Here is a 24,008-nt window from a genome sequence, read left to right on the forward strand (position 1 = left end):
AGGTCTGCTTACAACGTTTCGGAATTTATTTCCTTCGTCAGGTAACAATACATACATTATACAAAAAAGCTTACCTTGTTACCTGACGAAGGAAATAAATTCCGAAACGTTGTAAGCAGACCTGGGGTCCCTGGTCGTTTTCTGAGTGAGTCCGTGAGTGCCGCCTGTAATCCTGTGATATGCTTCATCAACAAGAGGAGGGCACCCGGCATTGAGCTTGGTTGTTGTATTGGAGTGCCGGATATTACTTGCTATATTTGAGGTTGGACTGCCATATCCACACCATTATCAAGGCACCCGATGGTATTTATTTGAATAGTGTGTCAGTGTTTCCAAACCGCTTTTTATATCTCCTCACTTCATCTCACGTTTTTTCACAATGGAGTCCATTAGCGAGGACAACAGTGGTTACAGGATAACAACACTACCAGAAGGGGAAATATTATCATTGTCTGATGCTGACGCTAAGCACATCCTGATTACTGACAGGCTTGTCACTGCAGCAGGGAAGAACACCAATGATCAATATTACACTGATCTTTTAAGATTGAAGAATAGAGAGACGGACTTTTATTTGCATGGTGTTTGTTTATCTGAGTACTGTAGGGACAAAAAAATCCCACGTGGTTTTCGTATTAAGAACTTACCCACGATTGGTCGGCATAATTCTGACTTTTGTCGTAAATGGGTCGCGGTCCTCAATAAAGCCTCGTTTGACCTTATTCTCTTGGTCATAGAGGAGGCCACTCGCGAGCTCCAGATCACTAGAGAAAAAAATCAACATATTGGAACAAACCTGTATGGAGAGTTTGACCACTGACACATCTACTGATTGGTTATCCAAATTGAAAGATGAGGTTGAGAAATATAAAGCAGAATTAATCAGATTCAAAACCAAGAAATTAGTGACAGTTACTAAAGATTACGCTGAGAATAGGGTTTACTTCTGGGTGAATCAACAAGGAGGGGGACGGAGACCATATAAGAAACGTAATAATAAAGTCAACGTGAGAGGAGACCGTTCCACCATTGACACAGAGACCTCCAGTGGGGCATCTTGTAGCGAGACTGAACCATCGAGCTCCAAACACCCCAAATCCAGGGGGCGTTCCCCTTTAGGGGTAATGACGAGGGCACGTATAGAAAGCCCAGGAGATTTAGAACCCGCAGAGGCAGACAATGCGAAAGGCAAGGGAAAGCGAGCGGCAAAACCAAAGAAGTGATTTTCAACCTGTCCTCCCGCACCCTGAAACAGGATGAAATCTCGGTGTTAAACAGGGAATTGAGTTTCATTCCGACAAATCCCCATAACTGTCTTAGAAGCAAAGTGGATCTACATCGGTTAAACCGACAATTACGTTTGAAAGAATTTTTTGGAAAGAACCAGGATGTGGGTACAGTTGAACAGACACCGGCAGAGATCTGCCCAATAAGGGTGAAATCTAACTTTGAGCCCATCTCCAGCAACATCTCCATCAAAACCTTTACCAGGACGATGTCTAATTGCATTGAGTGTTGTGACAAAGAGAATAAACTGGTCACTAAAAATGTATCCTCCAATGAATGGAAAGCACTACGGGATTTGTCCAGCTACAGAGACATTACCATACGCCCGGCTGACAAGGGTGGGGGGATTGTGGTGCAGGACATGGAGGCTTATAAATCAGAGGCTTATCGGCAACTACGAGATGATACGGTTTACATGCGCTTACAGAAGAATCCAACTGATGAATTCTCCATGGAACTAAGGAACACCTTGCAATTGGCACGTGATGGGGGTATCATCACTGAATCGGTGATGAAGGCCCTCTTGAAGGATTGTCCACGGGTTCCGATCTTCAACATGTTGCCTAAAATTCATAAAGATGCAACTAATCCCCCAGGAAGACCCATTGTATCTGCAAGGGATTCTTTATTTTTTCAGGTTTCCAAATTTCTGGATTTTTACCTGCAGCCAGTGGTGCAGAATAGACCTACATATCTTAAGGACACTGCTATGTTCTTGAAGAAACTCAGGGACTTTGATGTGGTTCCTGATAATTGTTGGTTATGTACGGCCGACGTGGTGAGTCTATATACCAATATCCCCCACAATAGGGGCATTGAAGCGGTGCAACGGCTCATAACCAACAATCCTCTGTATAAGGGTCCTGATATTGACTTTTTTCTGAAATTGCTCGGTTTAGTGCTTGAGAGAAATTACTTTATGTTCAATAATGAGTTTTTCTTACAGAGTCAAGGGTGTGCGATGGGTGCGTGTGTCGCACCGACGTACGCCAATGCGTTCATGTTTTTTGTGGAAGATAGATTATTTTTTGATAGAAACTATGTGGAGTATATTCCCTTGTATACTAGATTCATAGATTATGTTTTTTTTCTGTGGACAGGTACTCATGATATGTTTCATAATATGATGAAGGGGATTAATTCCTCAGATCAAAACATCAGATTCACCTATGACATACAGAAAGAGGCAATACACTTTTTGGATGTAGAAGTAAGGATTAGTAACTCCAGATTCACAACTACAATCTATCAGAAGCCCACTGACTGCAACAATTTGTTGCAGGCAGCCAGTCACCATCCTTATTCTCTTAAGAGGGGGCTCCCCTACTCTCAGTACCTTCGTGTACACCGCATCTGCAGTGACACTGCGGATGAGGCTGTTAAAATGGGAGACCTGACCAAAAAGTTCCTTGAAAGGGGTTATCATAATAAAGATCTACAACTAGCTAGATTTAAAGCATTAGCAACCCCAGAATTCAGCACTGATATACAAACATCTGAGGATAAGACAGATACCTCTGTAGTCTGGGTGAATAATTACACTGTTGCCTCTAAGAAATTGGTGTCCACAGCCAAGGCGATCTGGCCGATTATTCAATCGGATCCTGATTTGCCAGATTTATCTAGACGTAAACTACTCCCGTGCTATACCAGAGGTAAAAACATCAGGGATTTTGTGGTTCACGCTGATATATCGGATGGATCTAAAAAAGGCACAGAGCACTTTATGACAAGGAAACCAGGTAATTATAAGTGTCTAGGATGCACCACCTGCTCTTACCTGGAGACAGGGGATTACATTGTACATCCCCACACAGGCAGGAGAATTAAACTAAAACATGTACTGACCTGCTCCAGTAAATATGTTGTCTATTGCATTAAATGTCCCTGTAGTCTATATTATATAGGCAAAACGATTTGCCAGTTTAAGGAACGCATGGCGCAACACCGTAGTGCCATCAAACAATCATTGGAGGGTAAGCTTGTTGACCAGCCGGTCGCTAAGCACTTTAAGGCCAGGGGACACTCATTATCCTCTTTGCGTTATAAGATACTTGACCATGTCACTGAGGATAACAGAGGAGGTGATAGGGCCAGAGCACTTCTGCAATGTGAGGCAAGGTGGATTCACCTTTTAGATACGATTGCCCCGAAAGGTCTGAACGAATTGCTGTCTTTAAACTGTTTCTTATGATGATTATTGCTTATGTGATATGATGCCTGGTATTTGCAGATTATTTAATACCGTTTGACCCCGTTATTCTGGTTGAGTGTAACATCATGACGTCCGTTGTTTACAGTCTCCATGGTGATTGATTTTGTGTTACACATTTCCCTGCCCTCCGCTAGGCGCCGTCTGACAGTGATGATGTCAGCGGAAGTACAGGGGGGGAGTCGGGCACCGCTCACATTCGCACATGCACGCTAACTGTTTGGTATAAAGGTTAGCTTTTTTGTATATTGTATGTATTGTTACCTGACGAAGGAAATAAATTCCGAAACGTTGTAAGCAGACCTGGGGTCCCTGGTCGTTTTCTGAGTGAGTCCGTGAGTGCCGCCTGTAATCCTGTGATATGCTTCATCAACAAGAGGAGGGCACCCGGCATTGAGCTTGGTTGTTGTATTGGAGTGCCGGATATTACTTGCTATATATATATATATATATATATATATATATTCTGTAATTAAATGGACGAAAAGGAACGCTCCATAGTGCGTATCAGTTTTAAAATTGTAGTTTATTACAAAAATCCGACACACATGAGGTAAGAACACGTACCACAAGCGGCGGTATAAACCACCGTAAGTATAACAAGTGCAAGATCAATACCGGACTTCACCGTCTGTGAAAGGTGCTTCTCGGCTGCACAAAGATCCTCCCACTAGGCTACGCCCCCACCGGTTTCGTCACTCAGGACTTCGTCAGAGGGCTGGCCTAGCATAGCTCAGTCTCTCTATTTCAACTCCGCCGGATGAATCCCGGCCACAGGGAAGTGATGCTATATACAGGGCCGGTGCTAGGGTGTTCGGCGCCCCCCTGCAAACTATAAATTTGCGCCCTCCCATATTTCTTTGGCGCGCACCGGGAATAGCCACACAATAGTACCCCCATTCAAAATTACGCCACAATGTAGCACAATCTTATTCATCTTATACGTAATACCCCACAAGTAGTAGTAGCGTCCTTATATGTAATGCACCCCAGTAGTAGTAGCATCCCTATGCATAATGCCCCCCCAGTAGTAGTAGCATCCTTATACATAGTGCACCCCCAGTAGTAGTAGCGTCCTTATACGTAAGGCCCCCCAAGTCAGTGCCGTAACTAGGCATTTTAGCGCTGTGTGCAAGAAACGACATTGGCGCCCCCCATGCAAGATAGGGGCAGTGCGCGCCGTAGGCGCACAAAAAATATATAGGGGCGTGGCTTCACGGGGAAGGGGAGTGGCCACAAAATAATAGCAATTCATACTACGGTGCACAGTAGTCTCCATTATTCAAATTACGCTGCACAGTAGCGCCACTACACCAGGTAGAGCCCCTTTTATACATTACAGCAGACAGCGTCCCCCTTTTTACACATTACAGCAGCCAGTCCCCCTTTTTACACATTGCGGCAGCCAGTCCCCCTTTTTACACATTGCGGCAGCCAGGCCCCCTTTTTACACATTGCGGCAGCCAGGCCCCCTTTTTACACATTGCGGCAGCCAGGACCCCTTTTTACACATTGCGGCAGCCAGTCCCCCTTTTTACACATTGCGGCAGCCAGTCCCCCTTTTTACACATTGCGGCAGCCAGGCCCCCTTTTTACACATTGCGGCAGCCAGGACCCCTTTTTACACATTGCGGCAGCCAGTCCCCCTTTTTACACATTGCAGCAGCCAGGCCCCCTTTTTACACATTGCAGCAGCCAGGACACCTTTTTACACATTGCGGCAGCCAGTCCCTCTTTTTACACATTGCGGCAGCCAGGCCCCCTTTTTACACATTGCGGCAGCCAGTCCCCCTTTTTACACATTGCGGCAGCCAGGACCCCTTTTTACACATTGCGGCAGCCAGTCCCCCTTTTTACACATTGCAGCAGCCAGGTCCCCTTTTTACACATTGCGGCAGCCAGGACCCCTTTTTACACATTGCAGCAGCCAGGCCCCCTTTTTACACATTGCAGCAGCCAGGACCCCTTTTTACACATTATGGCAGACGGTGTCCCCCAGAGAGAGAGAGAGAGAGAGAGAGAGAAAAAAAGAGAGAGAGAGGGATATACTTACCTTCTCCCCGCTGACAGGCTCCTCGTGCTGGCATCTCCCTCTGTGCAGGCATCGGACAAGGTGGAGGAGGACTGGAGCCGCAGCAGCGCTATGTCATTGGTAGTAAGCGCCGCTGCCCTCTCCTTCCGTATAGGCTGCCTGGCGCTGCTGTGGATGCTGGGATGGAGGAACCGCATCCCAGCATCCACAGCAGCGCCGGGCAGCCTATATGGAAGGAGAGGGGGATGCTGCAGCGGCGCTTACTACCAATGAAATAGCGCTGCTGCGGCTCCAGTCCCCCTCCCTCCTCCTCCTTCTCAGCTGCCTCCGGCGCTTCTCTCTCCTCCAGCGCGGCTGCGGCGCACGGCGCAGACTTCAGAGGCGGCATGTAATGAGTCAATTTGACTCATTGCATGCCGCTGGCCGTGCGCCCTCAGGGCAACTGCGCTGTGTGCCAAGCCCACTTGGCACACACGTAGTTACCGCCCTGCCCCAAGTAGTAGTAGTATTGTTATATGTAATGCCCCCCAAGTAATAGTAGCATCCTATACATAATGCCCCCCCAAGTAGTAGTATCGTCCTCATACGTAATGACCCCCCTAGTAGTAGCGTTGTTACACGTAATGGCCCCCATTAGTAGCGTTGTTACACGTAATGGCCCCCCATTAGTAGCGTTGTTACACGTAATGACCCCCCTAATAGTAGCGTTGTTACACGTAATGGCCCCCCCATTAGTAGCGTTGTTACACGTAATGGCCCCCCCATTAGTAGCGTTGTTACATGCAATGGCCCCCCCATTAGTAGCGACGTTACATGTAATGGCCCCCCCATTAGTAGCGACGTTACACGTAATGGCCCCTCCATTAGTAGCGACGTTACACGTAATGGCCCCCCCATTAGTAGCGACGTTACACGTAATGGCCCCCCTGTAGTAGTAGCGTCCTTAAGTTAAAGCACACAGACGCACACAGACATATCACAAACACACACAGACACGATACACGCACACTTCCCTCTCACCCTTCACTTACCTAAGCCAGTCTCCCTCTGAGTCTGTACACTATAGCAGCCTGGTCCGTGTAGCTCCGCCCCTTCCGTCCCGTTTAGCTCAGCCCCTTCCATCCCGTGTAGCTCCGCCCCCTTTTGTCCCATACACAGCGCTGTCCTGTCACACAGGTGAGGGGAGGGGAGCGGAGGGAGGAGGATTTTAATGCTACAAGCGCCGCTGCCAGTGCCTTTCATACAGCACAGCAGCAGCAGCAGGGGGGACAGGACGGCGCAGCAGGGAAGGAATGCAGAGCAGGGAGAACGCCTCTCCGTCCCAGCGCCTCCCTGCACTGCATCCCTTCGCTGAGCGGGTAGCGCCGGGCCTGGCTATATACATCAATCACAGATGCTAAACACCTTTTCATTCACAAATGCTGAAACATTTGGTGCACATAATGTTATACATAAAATTACATATATAACAAACCTGTAAAAACTATTTTTACAGGCATAAAAAAGAACCATAATAAAATAAGAAAAACATAGCAGTGATAATTAATAAAATGATAGTGATAATTAATAAAAATAAAACCATACCACTGCTAGGGATAGCAAGCTAGAATTGACTCCCAGGAATAAATAGCTAACACCTTTTCTGACATGTCAATTTATTTAATAAACGGGATATTATCAAACCCCTCATTTAATCCGGCAGGTGACAGCGTATTTAAAGTCAATATCCAGTAACTTTTTTGTTTAGCTAATAGTTTCAATCTGTCACCTCCTCTAGGATCTAGAACCACTTGTTCCAACCCCATAAATCTCATCAAATGAGGATTACTATTCTGGCATGTTTTAAAATTGTGAGGAACGCTATGATTGTCAAGTTTATTTTTAATATTTCTGTAATGCTCAAGAATCCGCAATTTAAGTACTCTCTTGGTGTTACCAATATATTTTTTCCCGCAATTACAGATTAACATATATATTACAAAAGTACTATTACAATTAATATAACTCTTCACCTTATGTTCATTTTTCCCAGAGCTATCTTTTGAAAATTTTTGTTCCTGCTAGCCCATGTGAACACATTTTGCAACAGCCATAGGTATAGAAACCTTAATTTTTCTGCAAGAAGGTATTAACCCCCATATTCAACTGCTTGGATAATGGAGATAACTCACTCGGTGCCAGATAATTTTTTTAATGTCTTTGCTCTCCTAAAGTCTAAGTCTGGTTTATCTGGAACCTTTTCCCCAAGAATTGGATCCATCTTAATCACGTGCCAGTGTTTATCTAATATTGTCTGAATACTGGCCCCTTGGGTGTTATATTGTGTTACAAAGGGACATGTGAATTGTTTCTTACTTACATCTAGATCTATTGTTTCTTTATATTGTAATAAATCTTTTCTTTCCAAAAGTCTTGTTCTATCTAGAGCTGAATCTATTACAGTCTGAGGATATCCTTTCTCCTGAAAACGTTTAATGTAAATATGTGATTGTTCTTCAAATTTCTCAACCAGATTACAATTTCTCCTCAGTCTCAATAGCTGTGAAAAAGGAAGATTTTTTTCCCCATCTGTTATAATGACAGCTATTATACTCCAGGTAATTATTACTGTCTACAGGTTTGAAAAATGTACAAGTATCGACCCCCAATGAATCCTTATCCACACTTAAAGTTAGATCCAAAAATTGAATCTCCACCTTATTAACATTATAAGTAAAACTTAGATTATATTCATTCTGATGTAAATGGTGAACAAAGTCTCCAAATTATTCTTCTGACCCATCCCACACAATTATCAGGTCATCGATATAATGTTTGTATATAACCAAATTATTCTTATAAGGATTGTCATTATAAATGCATTCCTGTATTCCCATTCACCAAGGTATAAATTGGCAAAACTTGAGGCACAAATCGTCCCCATCGCTGTCCCGCAGCGCTGAATAAAATACTCCCCCAAAAACGTAAAATAGTTGTGCTGTAAAACAAACTCTAAACAATCCAATAAAAAATCTGACCTGATGTTTTGTATTTCTGGATCCCTAGATAACACCATCTTAATACATTGCAGCCCTTTAATATGCGGGATAGACTTATAAAGTGAATTAATATCAATGGTCGCCCATAAATAACTATCTTTCCACACAAAATTTTCAAAGACCTGTAGGATGGACGTTGAGTCTCGCACATAGGATGTTAATAGAGGAACATACATTTTTATATTAATATCTACAAACTCTGAGACTCTTGCTGTGAGGGACTCAATCCCCGATACAATCGGGCGGCCAGGAGGTGTGTCCCGATTTTTATGAATTTTTGGCAGGTGATATATAATTGCCACTCTGGGATTTTCATTCCACATATAACTGTATTCATCTCTGCTGATTAAACTATCATCCAATCCTTTCTTCAATAACCCCTGTCATTTAATCACAAACTCCTGTGTGGGATCCTTCTTATTTTTTTCATAGGATATAGAGTCAGAAAGTAATCTTTGCATTTCATTTACATAATTATCTCTATCCATCAACATGAGTCCCCCCCCCTATCAGCTTGTTTAACAACTAGCTCTTTATTTGTAGTTAATTCTTTAAGCGCAGTGAATTCAACTTTAGTCAAATTTCTCTCATCTATTTGGATATGATTATCTAACCTATCCAGATCCTTCTTCACTAGCTGGTGGAATAAGTCTAGGTGTGATCCTCTCGATTCTACAGGATAATAGGTACTTTTATTTTTTAACCCTGTGATGTTAGCCACTTTCCCATTTTCCCAGTTTTTAACAGCAGCTTGACCTTTATTCTTAATGAAATCCCTCTGTTAGGGTCATCTTGCGCATATATAAATTTAAATCTATCTGCCACACCTGGCATCTATCTAGATTGTTTAGAGTTTGTTTTACAGCACAACTATTTTACGTTTTTGGGGGAGTATTTCATTCAGCGCTGCGGGACAGCGATGGGGACGATTTGTGCCCCAAGTTTTGCCAATTTATACCTTGGTGAATGGGAATGTATTTATAATGACAATCCTTATAAGAATAATTTGGTTATATGCAAACGTTATATCGATGACCTGATAATTGTGTGGGATGGGTCAGAAGAATAATTTGGAGACTTTGTTCACCATTTACATCAGAATGAATATAATCTAAGTTTTACTTATAATGTTAATAAGGTGGAGATTCAATTTTTGGATCTAACTTTAAGTGTGGATAAGGATTCATTGGGGGTCGATACTTGTACATTTTTCAAACCTGTAGACAGTAATAATTACCTGGAGTATAATAGCTGTCATTATAACAGATGGAAAAAAATCTACATTTTTCACAGCTATTGAGACTGAGGAGAAATTGTAATCTGGTTGAGAAATTTGAAGAACAATCACATATTTACATTAAACGTTTTCAGGAGAAAGGATATCCTCAGACTGTAATAGATTCAGCTCTAGATAGAACAAGACTTTTGGAAAGAAAAGATTTATTACAATATAAAGAAACAATAGATCTAGATGTAAGTAAGAAACAATTCACATATCCCTTTGTAACACAATATAACACCCAAGGGGCCAGTATTCGGAAAATATTAGATAAACACTGGCACGTGATTAAGATGGATCCAATTCTTGGGGAAAAGGTTCCAGACAAACCAGACTTAGTCTTTAGGAGAGCAAAGACATTAAAAAATTATCTGGCACCGAGTGAGTTACCTCCATTATCCAAGCAGTTGAATATGGGGGTTAATACCTTCTTGCAGAAAAATGAAGGTTTCTATACCTGTGGCTGTTGCAAAATGTGTTCACATGGGATAGCAGGAATGAAAAATTTTAAAGATAGCTCTGGGAAAAATAAACATAAGGTGAAGTTATAAAATTGTAATAGTACTTTTGTAATATATATGTTAATCTGTAATTGTGGGAAAAAATATATTGGTAACACCAAGAGAGTACTTAAATTGCGGATTCTTGAGCATTACAGAAATATTAAACACAAACTTGACAATCATAGCATTCCTCACCATTTTAAAACATGCCAGAATAGTAATCCTCATTTGATGATATTTATGGGGTTGGAACAAGTGGTTCTAGATCCTAGAGGAGATGACAGATTGAAACTATTAGCTAAACAAAAAAGTTACTGGATATTGACTTTAAATACGCTGTCACCTGCCGGATTAAATGAGGGGTTTGATATTATCCCGTTTATTAAATAAATTGACATGTCAGAAAAGGTGTTAGCTATTTATTCCTGGGAGTCAATTCTAGCTTGCTATCCCTAGCAGTGGTATGGTTTTATTTTTATTAATTATCACAACCATTTTATTAATTATCACTGCCATGTTTTACTTATTTTATTATGGTTCTTTTTTATGCCTGTAAAAATAGTTTTTACATGTTTGTTATATATGTTATTTTATGTATAACATTATGTGCACCTTTGCAGTTGTAATGAACATCAGAGGAAAAGGTGTTTCAACATTTGTGAATGAAAAGCTGTTTAGCATCTGTGATTGATGTATATATCATCACTTCCCTGTGGCCGGGATTGGTCCGGTGGAGTTGAAATAGAGAGACTGAGCTGTGCTAGGCCAGCCCTCTGACAAAGTCCTGAGTGACAAAACTGGTATGGGGCGTGGCCTAGCGGGAGGATCTTTGTGCAGCCGAGAAGCACCTTTCACAGATGGTGAAGTCCGGTATTGACCTTGCACTTGTTATACTTACGGTGGTTTATACCGCCACTTGTGGTACGTGTTCTTACCTCATGTGTGTCGGATTGTTGTAATAAACTACAATTTTAAAACTGATACGCACTATGGAGCGCTCCTTTTCTTCCATTTAATTACAGAATTCTTTACCAACTGTGGGTATTGGTGTCCAGTTGAGCTGCCGATTGAAAGAATCTTGGTGCTTAAGGGGATATATTGGAATCCATTTGAAAGCGTGGACACACTCCTCTTTTACAGCTGAAACTGGGACTTGTGGTTCCACAGTAAAACACTTGCAAAGAGGACTGGTATTTGCGCATAAACTGTTTTCTGATATATATATATATATATATATAGAGAGAGAGAGAGAGAGAGAGAGAGAGAGAGAGAGAGGAGGGGTGGGAGTACTAGCGACCAACGATGTCTACTAAATATAGATATAAATATGAAGAAAAAAAAGGATACGTATATATAGAAAAGGTAATATATTTATTTATACAATAAGAAGTATATGAAAAAATTGGTATAAAAAATGGGGGTATATAAATAAGGGCAGGCTAAACATTTACGGTATATATTGCTAAAAAATCACATATAATTAAAAGCTGGAAACATTCACTATATTATAAGAGCATAAAAATTCTTAAGGTAAGAGAATAATGCTTATCTTAAAATGGAGAGTCAATTGAGGTACGCCCAATGTGTTTCGTCCATCAGACTTCATCAAGGGGCAGTGGGCTACTGAGCAGTATCTTTATTTAATAGCTGAGATAATTGGGAAAGTGACCATGACATCACTTCCTGTTAGGATAGCACATTACTGGAATACCATTAGACATAGTAAACTTTAAAAGAAAATGAATAACAGGAGTAGAGAGTGGAGTAAAGGTTCTACAGAGCGTAGTCCCGTGTAAAAACGAGTGTGGTATCTTTAGATATCAATAGAATTAGTCTGGGGGCGCGTTTGACGCCACTTCCGCCCCTCTTCCTGTGTTCGCTCGGTCTAGTGCGCATGCACGCGTCGCCACACTTCCGGATACCGCGTCTGGGTTCGGGCGCTGTGTTGCCCCACTTCTGGCTGGTTCATTCCATTACTCGCGCCACACTTCCTGTCACGGCGGGACTTGACGGTGTTCATTCACTGATAGGATGATATGGGCTGTCAATCATCCTGGCGGCCATTTTATTGAAGCCTTGGAGCCCTAGACATGTTTCTAGGATGCATGTGTACAGCTCACACAGAATTGCCATGAAAATAAAAATAAATATACACAAATTAGTGTGTTACTAAGACTTAATTGATGTTTTTATGTATCACTGAGACATATGTAGAAAGGGAGGAGATGCTAATAGTAAATTATAAATAAGAATAAAAAAGGGGTTTTTCTATATAGGTAAAATGACACAATTATATGTGTTAGTTATTCTGTACATCGGGAACTGGATTATTAGAGACTGTCTAGCTCCGAAATATTAGGTATCTCTTAATGATATGCAACTTAAATTATCAGCATAATGCACCACAGGATAAAAGGTGCTACATAATGATGCCAGAGGGTATCCTATTAGGATATAAGAATATCTTATAGAATAATTAGAAAAGGTAGGGGAGTGCATAGTGCCTATTAAATAGTATTAAAGAGAGATGTCCATCTGATATATTGTATCCTAGTGCGCTTGCTGTAGTAATAGGGATAAAAGGTGAAGGACTGGTGCAATTCAGTCCTATTCTGAAATTACTGTCGTGTGTATAATTAGTGCTCATGTGTATGACTGATAGTCTAATAGATTTAAGACTTAGTATTTTAATTAAACAATCGCGAATCATGTATTTTTATATAGGTGAGTAGATGGACTATCCGTGTGTCAATATTGAATATAGCAAATGTGCTATAGGCCCATCATAACCCATATCGTACAGTACCAAATCTTCACAAGTGGTGCCCCACTTGGTACTGGTTGGGCCCTACACTGCTTAGCTTCCAAGATCGGACGGGATTGGGCGTCAACCAGTGTGGTATGACTGTATCTCGAGGTGGAGCGAATTAGTCACACAGCGATCTGATTTTATTAAGAAATATTGACATACTGCATTGTGCATAGTGTATTAACAATAGTTATATTAAATACATTAAGTGCCAAGTGCGTAGGTGAGATAATATGAGGTAACCAGAAATATGCAGGCAGGGAGCTTCTTTCACAGGAACGGTGCAATTTCATAGCCTTCGTTGAAGCCCATGGGATGCGTGGTTTTCAGTTGAAAAATCCAGTACATCTCTCTCTGGGAGAGTTTCTTTGCTAGATCTCCGCCTCTCTCGCCACTTGTTACATGTTCAATGGCCTTGAAGGACATCTCTTCCGGTTTGGACTTATGTTCAAGCTTAAAATGTCTGTACAATAAATGAGTCTCTACTTTATTTTTGATACTGCGTACGTGCTCTTGTATCCTGATTTTTAATGTTCTTTTCGTTTTTCCCACGTATTTTTTATGACATGTGCATTCTATAAGATAGATGACCGAGGTACTATTACAGTTCATGAACTCCTTAATTTTGAATTCCCTGGGTGCAGTCAGTGTTGTTGAAAGTTCTCCTATTGGGATTGAGGAATTTGCAAATATTGCAATGTCCGCATTTGTATCCTCCAACACATTTTGGAAGAGAGTGGTGATTGTCCTCCGGTGGTAATTCCCGTAGCATACTGGGTGAAAGAATGTCTTTTAAGTTTCTTGACTTTCGAAATATCAGCCCTGGTTGTGTGGGAAGGATCTCTCTGAGAATCGGATCCATCAGAAGTATACCCCAGTGTGTTTTTAATGAGGTCCTGATGGCATTTTCGTGACTGCTGTAAGTAGTTATAAAGGAGACAGATTCATTCTTCCCTGTTTTCTCTTTATATGTTAGCAGATTGTCCCTCTCAAGATTTCTTGTCCTCTCTATGGCTCCATCCAGTATAGCTTTGGGGTATCTTTTCTTTTCAAATCTTTTTCTATAGATTTCCAGTTGTTCCCCACAGTCTTCAGTTTTGTTGCAGTTTCTCCTGATTCTATGAAACTGGGAGTAAGGGATGTTGTTTTTCCATTTTTTAGAATGATTACTCTTGTAATGGAGATAGCTGTTCTTGTCGACGTCTTTAATAAAATTCTTAGTGGTGACTGCCCCTATGTCTCCAGTTAGAATCAGGTCCAAGAACTCAATCAAATTTTTATTAATATTACAGGTAAAAGACAGGTTAAAATCATTGATTTGTAAAAGTTTAAAAAAGTCCATGAATGATTCAGTGCTTCCATCCCAGATGATCAGAATGTCGTCTATGTACCTTTTGTACATGACGACATATTTTCTCGAAGTATTGTGTGGTGTACATATGCTTCTCCTCCCATTGTCCCATAAATAAATTAGCGAAGCTTGGTGCGAAAATAGTACCCATAGCGGTGCCGCACTGTTGCAAATAAAATTTGTCTAAAAATTTTAAATAATTCCGAATTAAAATTAAATTCATTGATGCACAGATAAAATTCCTATGTGCTTCTGTAAGAGATGGGTCTTTGTTAAGATATATCCTGCTGGCTTCAATTCTTTTCTTGTGCTCAATGCAGGTGTATAACGACTGAACATCAATGGTTATCAATAAATATGAGTCTTTCCATTCTATATTCTTTATCTCATTCAGTACCATAGTAGTGTCTTGGAGGAACGAGGGTAACTCCCTAACATACCGATTTAAAAAAATGTCCACATATTTAGATAAATTAGACGTAAGGGAGTCTATCCCTGCAACAATAGGTCTCCCTGGAGGATTAGACACTTATGGATTTTGGGTAGAAAATAAAAAATGGGGGTGGTGGGGTTGGATTGCATTAAAAAGGAGAATTCATCTTTCGTGATGACATCACTTCTCAAACCTTGTAAGAGTAGTGATCTAAGTTCATCTATAAAAACATCTTTTGGATCGTCTGGTAACATAACATAAGAGTTAGTGTCCCCTAGGAGTCTCTGTGCTTCTTGGACGTATTTGGTCACTTTCCCAATTATCTCAGCTATAAATAGAGATACTGCTCAGTTGCCCACTACCCCTTGATGAAGTCTGATGGACGAAACGCATTGGGGCGTACCTCAATTGACTCTCCATTTTAAGATAAGCATTATTCTCTTACCTTAAGAATTTTTATGCTCTTATAATATAGTGAATGTTTCCAGCTTTTTATTATATGTGATTTTTTAGCAATATCATATACCGTAATTGTTTAGCCGGGTGGTCTTCAGTATGCCGAATGTCGGGATACCGACACCCGGTAAACCGACAGATATTTTCCCTCGTGGGGGTCCACGACCCCCCTGGAGGGAGAATAAATAGCGTCACCATGCCCGCAGCGAGCCCGCAAGGGGCTCCTTTGCACTCGCCACACTGTCGGTATGCCGGCGGTCGGGCTCCCGGCGCCGGTATGCTGGTCGCCGGGAGCCCGGCTGCCGGCATACCATACTACAGCCGTTTAGCCTGCCCTCATTTATATACCCCCATTTTTTACACCAATTTTTTCATATACTTCTTATTGTATAAATAAATATATTACCTTTTCTATATATACGTATCCTTTTTTCTTCATATTTATATCTATATTTAGTAGACATCGTTGGTCGCTAGTACCCCCACCCCTCCTCTATATCTCTAAATTGCTAGGCAGCTTATCTCTGCCATTTCTTTGGGGGTCAGCTGACACCTTACATTTTTAAAGGAGTGTCTACATTTTGGTTATTGTTAACCACTGCATTTTTACTCTACTCACATACACCTGTGGCGCCATACTCTTACTATTCTATATATATATATATATATATATATATATATATAATATTAAACCCATTATAATGAATTTTATATTGAGTTGGTGGCACCAGGGCCGTAACTAGGCATTTTAGCACTGTGTACAAGAAATGGCATTGGCGCCCCCTCCCATGCAAGATAGGAGTAATGCGCACCGTAGTTGCGCAAAAAATATATAGGGGCGTGGCTTCATGGGGAAGGAGCGTGGCCACAAAATAATACCAATTCATACTACGGTGCACAATAGTCTCCATTATTCAAATTACGCATCACAGTAGCGCCACTACACCAGGTAGAGCCCCTTTTACACATTACAGCAGACAGTCCCCCTTTTTACACATTACGGCAGACAGCCTCCCCTTTTTACACATTACAGTAGACAGCGTCCCCCTTTTTACACATTATGGCAGACAGCATCCCCTTTTTACACATTACGGCAGACAGCGTCCCCTTTTTTACATATTACGGCAGACAGAGTCCCCTTTTTACACATTACGGCAGACAGCGTCCCCCTATTTACACATTACAGCAGAGTCCCCTTTTTACACATTACGGCAGACATCGACCCCCTTTTTACGCATTACGGCAGACAGCGTCCCCCTTTTTACACATTACAGCAGACACGCGCGGCGCACACAGCAGAGGCGGCTTGTAATGAGTCAATTTGACTCATTACAAGCCGCTGGCCATTGCGCCGTTGCGCCCTCAGGGCCCTGGCTGTTGCGCCCTCAGGGCCCTGGCCGTTGCGCCCTCAGGGCAACTGCGCTGTGTGCCAGTCACACCTGGCACACACGTAGTTCCGGCCCTGTATATATATATATATATATATATATATATATATATATTTATTTATTATGAGGGCACTGGGCAGTATAGTGACAGCACAGATACTGCCTCCCACCACCACACCCTCTCAGCCATCAGTACCCTCATCCCCCCCCCACCACCTTCCCCCTCAGTAGACAGCAGCAAGCCGGCACAAGCCCTCCATAGTCCCTGCACAGATCTGGAGCTGGTACCCCATCCCCTCCCCCATCAGGACTGTAGCAGCTGGCTTCTTCCACCTACCCCACTCTCCCCACCAGAGGACTATCATGGCCGGCTTCTCCCCGTTGTCAGATGACAACGGATATTGGCTTCTCCCCACTACTTGTTCCCTCCATCAGAGTACTACGCGGTTGGCTTCTCCCCCCTCCTTGCTTCCTCCGTCAGTGGACAATGGCCGGTGGCTGGCTGCTGATCATGGTCACCAGACTGCAGGGGATTAGGATCCTGGAGGTGCACAAGCTGGCTAGTAACTTTGGTCAAAGCTGCAGGCAGACAGGCAGCATGGTCCCCTGATAACTACTCCGAGTCCTCCCCGGACAGCTTGTGCACTTTGAGGCTTCTCCCCTGCAGCCCGGTGACCATGATCAACAGCCAGCCGTCGGCCGTAGTTCACTGACATAGGAAGCAAGGAGGGGGGAGAAGCCAGCTGCGGTAGTACACTGATGGAGGGATGGAGGGAGCAAGGAGGGGGGAGAAGCCAGTCTCCGTTGTCCTCTTACGGGGGAGAAGCCGGCAGCAGTAGTCCTCTGATGGAGTGAGCAGTGTGCACACGCCGATGTATTTCACATGTGTGTGCCAGTGGATGCGCCCACAGTGCAGATGCGCTATGTGCAAGGCACCACTGGCCCACACCTAGTTATGGCCCTGGGTGGCACAGTGGGTTTATAACTTCATTGGTGGGGCAGTGGACGTAGACGCTGAGCGGTCAGTGGCTCCCATCAGTGGCACAGCTAGAATGAAGCCGCTGGTGGGGAGGGAGCCGCTGGAGGGGAGGGAGCCGCTGGAGGGGAGGTGAGATGAGCAATGTCACATTGTGCACATAGCTCATCGCGGCTCAAAACACATGCCGTGATGAGCTCACATTGAGCAGGCAGCACAGCCAACCGCCGACCTCCAATCAATGAGCTCGGGTGCACGCATCGTTGATTGGAGGGCCATACACACTAGATATATCGTTCACAATCGTCATTATCTTCCAGATCTTTGAAAAATATCTTCTAGTGTGTATGGCCCTTTACTTGCTTTAATATGTATTTTAGAGGTTAAAATACCAAAATAGCTATAGTATGATTACACTACCCATTCTTGTGCACAGCTGCATCTCTTGTGGATATACTAGGTGATTAATCATGGTGGTTTTATAAAATATAACACAAGCTGGGTAGTTTAATACAGTGTCTGCAGGCTTAACCACATCAATGGAAGGATCTCTCAGGAGTTCCAATTCATCCATCACCTTAGCATGCCTGCATCAGTAAATTGTATAAAGAATATATCTGTCACATCTCACTTACTGTTGAATACTATGTTAGAAGAGTCTTTTCTTCTTAAAATTAATTCAATTAATTTTGCAGTTTGCCAAACCACAACAATTTTATTAGTTAAAAACAAAATTAATGGTTGCTTAAAATAAAACAAGTGCAGCTATATAGAAGATCTATTGTTTTTAGTGTATATATACAATAAGAAATGGTTTGGAGAGCCTAATGTCTAAATTCAGTTCTCTTAACCATAGTAAATTATCATGTCAATGACACTCAACTCTATCACTCCTCTCTTGAGTGTCCAGTTGCCTCTCCAACCTCTCCTCCTGGATGTCTGAGCGCTTTCTCAAACTCAACATGGTCAAAACTTAACTCAGTGTCTTCCCTTTATGTTACGCACACCAGTGCTAACAGGAGTATACCGGTGTATGAACAGAGAGGGATGCGAGGCAAAACGAACTCACAGACAGTATAACACAACATACACAGGAGGTGATGGAATAACTAATAAACACAAAATGAACGGGGAAGCCCAAAGGCTCAGGAATTGGGTGTCTCCCTAGTGTCAGGAATGCTCAGATGAAATAGAGCGGACAATGAAGCGAGATGTAGTGATTTAACATGTGGAGCACCCAAAATGATGTTGCTAAGAGCAACAGGAAAAAACCCCAAAGGGTTACCAACGGGTGTGGGAATAAACTCCTTGGTCAGAGATAGAAATATAGACACAAGGAGAGTATCCACAATCCTAACCCCCACTTGCAGGGCACAGGTTCAGCTTACTGCCACTAAACTGACACCTGGACGCCCTGCACAGTGAGGGAGGATTAAGCAAGCAGGTCTGAGAGTACAGCCGCAAACCTGCTGGGTTCACAGAATAGCAAAAGAACCCCAGCAGGTTAAACAACTGACTCCAGTCTTACTGCTAGGTCCGGATTGGCAGAATGAAGTACCGAATCCCAAGGCCTATTCGCAGTAAGCAACAAGTAAATACAAAGTCACACAGTACTAGCTAACTCTCTGGAACTGACTAACAAACAAAGATTCAGCAGCATTTGCCTAGCCTGAGAGGATGGTTTATATAGCAGGTGCTGTCCACGCCCCACTCAGACCTCACAGACTGTGAGCACAAAACCAGCGCCGGATTACCTGCCGTGCACAGAGCCTGTAACCACTACATAGTAAAAACCCGGACCGGAGTATCAGCTGCGCTCAGGTTACTTCGCTAACACTTGCCTCCCGGTTGCCATGGCGACGTGGCAGTACAGAACAGGAGATCCTAACAGTACCCCCCCTCTGACGAGGGGTCAAAGAACCCCTACCACCGGGTTTATCGGGGAACTGCGAGAAGAAAGAGCGTATCAGTCTGGGGGCATGAAGATCACAACTGCGCACCCACGACCGCTCCTCCGGGCCATACCCCTTCCAGTGCACCAAAAATGACAGCCGACCCCGAACCATCTTGGAGTCAAGAACCCTTTCAACCACAAACTCCCTCTGACCCCGTATCAGAAGAGGAGAAGGTCTTCCACTGGAAGAAGGATTACTAACCGCCAGTTTTAAAAGGGAACAATGAAATGTTTTATTGATACCCAATGAACGGGGCAGATCTAACTGAAATGCCACCGGATTGATAACCCTGGTGATCTTATAAGGGCCGATGAACCGGGGGCCTAACTTATGAGATGGCTGTCTCAACTTCAAATTCTTGGTGGACAACCAGACGAAGTCTCCTAATTTAAAGCTGCAGGGTCTTCTCCGCTTATCAAAAACCCTTTTGGTCACTAATGACACAGACACAAGGGCTTTCTTAACTTTCCTCCAAATACCCCTAAGGGCCAAAACCACAGAGGAACCACCAGGCGTGGAATCCAGGGGGTCAAAAGAATTGGCCTTAGGATGATGCCCATACACACAAAGGAAGGGAGAGATCCCTGTAGCAGAGTGAGCCGCGTTGTTATAGGCAAACTCCGCCATGGACAGATGAGCAACCCAGTCAGTATGACACTTGGAGACATAACACCTGAGGAACTGCTCCAAGGACTGGTTCACCCTCTCAGTCTGCCCATTAGACTGTGGGTGGTAGCCTGACGACAAGCTCACAGAAATCTGGAGATCAGAACAAAATGCCCTCCAGAATTTGGCCACAAACTGGGATCCACGGTCAGAGACCACATCAAGTGGCAACCCGTGGAGGCGCACAACATGCTGCATAAATAACTCAGACAGGCGTCTGGCCGATGGCAACCCAACCAGTGGAACGAAATGCGCCATCTTCGAAAACCTGTCAACGACAACCCAAATGGCTGTCATCCCCGAGGATTTGGGCAAGTCCACCACAAAATCCATGGAAATGTGGATCCATGGCTTAGATGGAATAGAGAGTGGATGTAATGGGCCGACAGGAACCCCTCTAGGAGTTTTATTTCGGGCACAAACGTCACATGCCCGAACCCACTGATCCACATCCCTAGCCACCGAGGGCCACCACACCGCCCTAGACAGCAACTCCCGAGTTCTGGCAATACCCGGATGCCCTGCCGACCTCTTGGCATGGAATTCCAGGAACACTCGCTGTCTTAACCTAGGAGGCATAAACAAGAGACCTACCGGAAGGTCTGGAGGAGCCTGCTCCTGTGCTCTAAGGACTAATGACAAGAGGTCCTGGGTAATGCCCACTTTAATACATGATGGGGACACAATGGGCAATGGCTCCTCGGTGGTCTCTTGGACTGGAGCAAAACTCCGCGAGAGCGCATCAGCCTTGATGTTTTTTGACCCAGGGCGATATGTTATCAAAAAATTAAAGCGAGCAAAAAACAAAGCCCATCGTGCTTGCCTGGCATTGAGCCGCTTCGCTGACTCTAAATATGCCAGATTCTTATGGTCGGTGAGAATTGAGACCACAAACTTAGCCCACTCAAGCCAGTGTCTCCACTCCCCTAGTGCATCCTTTATAGCCAACAATTCCTGGTTACCCACATCATAATTCATCTCGGCAGACGAAAATTTACGGGAAAAGTAAGCACAGGGATGAAGGCGATTATCAGACACCCCCATCTGAGGGAGCACTGCCCCAATACCTATCTCAGAGGCATCCACTTCTACCACAAAAGGACGCTCTGGATCTGGGTGTCGCAGCACCTTGGCCGAGACAAATGCCCTTTTGAGACGGGCAAAGGCCGCTTTGGCCTCACAAGACCAGTGAGCAACATCCGCCCCTTTCTTAGTGAGTGCCACCAAGGGGGCCACTATAGACGAAAATCCAGCGATGAACCGTCTATAAAAATTCGCAAAGCCCAGAAAACGCTGAAGCGCCTTCAAACTAGTGGGCTGCACCCAATCCAGGACTGCCTGTACCTTAGAACCCTCCATTTGGAAACCTTCTGAGGAGATAATATACCCTAGAAATGCGATTTGCTGGACTTCAAATTCGCACTTCTCAAGCTTCGCCCCAAGCTGGTGGTCTCTGAGTTTCTGGAGGACTAAGCGTACATGCTTCCGATGTTCCTCCAGGGAATGGGAGAAGATTAGGATGTCATCTAGATAAACAACTTAAAATCTATCCAAATATTCCCAGAGCACATCGTTCATGAATTCCTGGAAGACTGCCGGGGCATTAGAGAGCCCAAAAGGCATCACCAAATATTCATAATGCCCTGAGTGGGTATTAAAGGCAGTCTTCCATTCATCCCCCTCTCTTATTCGGATTAGATTGTAAGCACCGCGTAGGTCAATCTTAGAAAAAATGGTGGCAGTACGAAGCTGGTCAAACAAAACCGAAATGAGAGGCAGTGGGTACGAGTTTTTAATCGTGATATGGTTCAATTCCCTGAAGTCGATGCAGGGTCGCAACGAACCGTCCTTTTTACCCACGAAGAAGAACCCCGACCCAACTGGGGACTGTGAGGGTCTGATAAATCCCTTAGCCAAGTTCTCCTGAATGTACTCTGCCATAGCCTGAGTCTCAGTACGTGACAGGGAGTACAACCTGCTCTTGGGAAGCTTAGCATCCGGCAACAAATCAATGGCACAGTCATAGGGGCGATGGGGAGGTAGTACCTCCGCAACTTTTTTGGAGAACACATCCGCAAAATCTGCATAACATCCTGGCAATCCTGGCAAACTTAGCTGCGAGAGCCAGACTGGAAGGCTCAAGCAACTCCGGAAACAATCACTACCCCAACTAAGAATCTCCCCAGAGACCCAGTTAAATTGAGGGTTATGGGCCCTTAACCAGGGTAACCCCAAAACCAATGGGGCAAAAGAACAGACAGTCACATAGAAAGACAATTTTTCAGAGTGTGTGGCTCCAATAAACAAAGGAATTTGGCTGGTGCAGGAGGTAATTTTACCCTGGGACAATGGTTCCCCGTTTAACCCACAGATCTCAATCTCTGATGCCAAAGGTACTGAGGGAACAGAGTGTTCCAGGGCGAATTGACGGTCCATGAAAACCCCATCGGCCCCACTGTCAACAAAGGCCTCGGTCTTGACAGTTTGACCGAGGATCTCCAAAGTCACCGGAATGAGAAAAGTCTTTTTGGGAAAATCTGACTTCTGGCCTGACAGGATATTTCCCATCACCCTCAGGCCCTGAAGTTTTCCGGCTTTTCTGGGCATGATACTACGACATGACCTTTATTCCCACAGTACAAACACAAACCCTGCTGTCTCCTCCGTGTCTTCTCACGCGAGGAGAGGCGGGTAGCCCCAATCTGCATAGGCTCCTCGGAATATTCCTCAGAGTCTGAGGTTCCCTTGGGAAAAAAAGGAAACTGCGGTCTCCCTTTCAAGCCTACGCTCTCTCAGCCGTCTATCCACCCGGATGGATAACTGCATGAGCTGATCTAAGCTATCAGGCGAGGGATATTGTACCAGTTGGTCCTTTATCTGGTCAGAAAGGCCCCTTCGGTACTGGTTTCTCAGGGCTGGGTCATTCCACTGGGTATCATGAGCCAACCTTCGAAACTCCGTACTATAAACCTCAGCTGGCCGTCGCCCTTGCTTTAGGACCGTAATCTGAGCCTCGGCTGAAGCCATCTTGTCAGGGTCATCATACAAAATGCCCAGTGCCGTAAAAAAAGCATCAACACTTTTAAGCGACGGACAGTCAGGCTGCAACCCATATGCCCAGACCTGTGGGTCTCCTTGTAGCAAGGAAATCACCATGCCCACCCGCTGAATCTCCGACCCAGAAGACTGGGGCCTAAGCCTGAAATATAGCTTACAGCTCTCCTTGAAACAAAAGAACCGCAAGCGATCTCCAGAAAAACGATCCGGGAGATTTACTTTCGGCTCCTTAACCCCTAAACTTGCCGCTGCTGCTGCGGGAGCTCCGCTAGCGGCCTGCGGGGTGTTCATTTTAATGGACATCTCATTAAATTGTCGAGTCAGGACCTGCACCTAATCGACCACCTGTTGCAAAGTATTTTGAGGGGTATGCTCCATATTCCCACAAAATTTCAACAGGAGTAGGGCTGCTGAATATGTTACGCACATTAGTGCTAACAGGAGTATACCGGTGTATGAACAGAGAGGGATGCGAGGCAAAACGAACTCACAGACAGTATAACACAACATACACAGGAGGTGATGGAATAACTAATAAACACAAAATGAACGGGGAAGCCCAAAGG

The 24,008-nt window shown here is 44.0% G+C and overlaps 1 protein-coding gene and 1 pseudogene across 1 annotated transcript in view; one reads left to right on the plus strand and one right to left on the minus strand.

Annotated features, from left to right (window-relative positions):
• Positions 1–24,008, plus strand: part of LOC134932664 (kinesin-like protein klp-3) — a 220,467-nt gene that overhangs the window by 128,140 nt on the left and 68,319 nt on the right. The window lies entirely within an intron of this gene.
• On the minus strand, positions 13,146–13,264 carry LOC134937150 (5S ribosomal RNA; annotated as a pseudogene).

This window comes from Pseudophryne corroboree, chromosome 6 (assembly GCF_028390025.1).
Source record: "Pseudophryne corroboree isolate aPseCor3 chromosome 6, aPseCor3.hap2, whole genome shotgun sequence".
NCBI lineage: Eukaryota > Metazoa > Chordata > Amphibia > Anura > Myobatrachidae > Pseudophryne > Pseudophryne corroboree.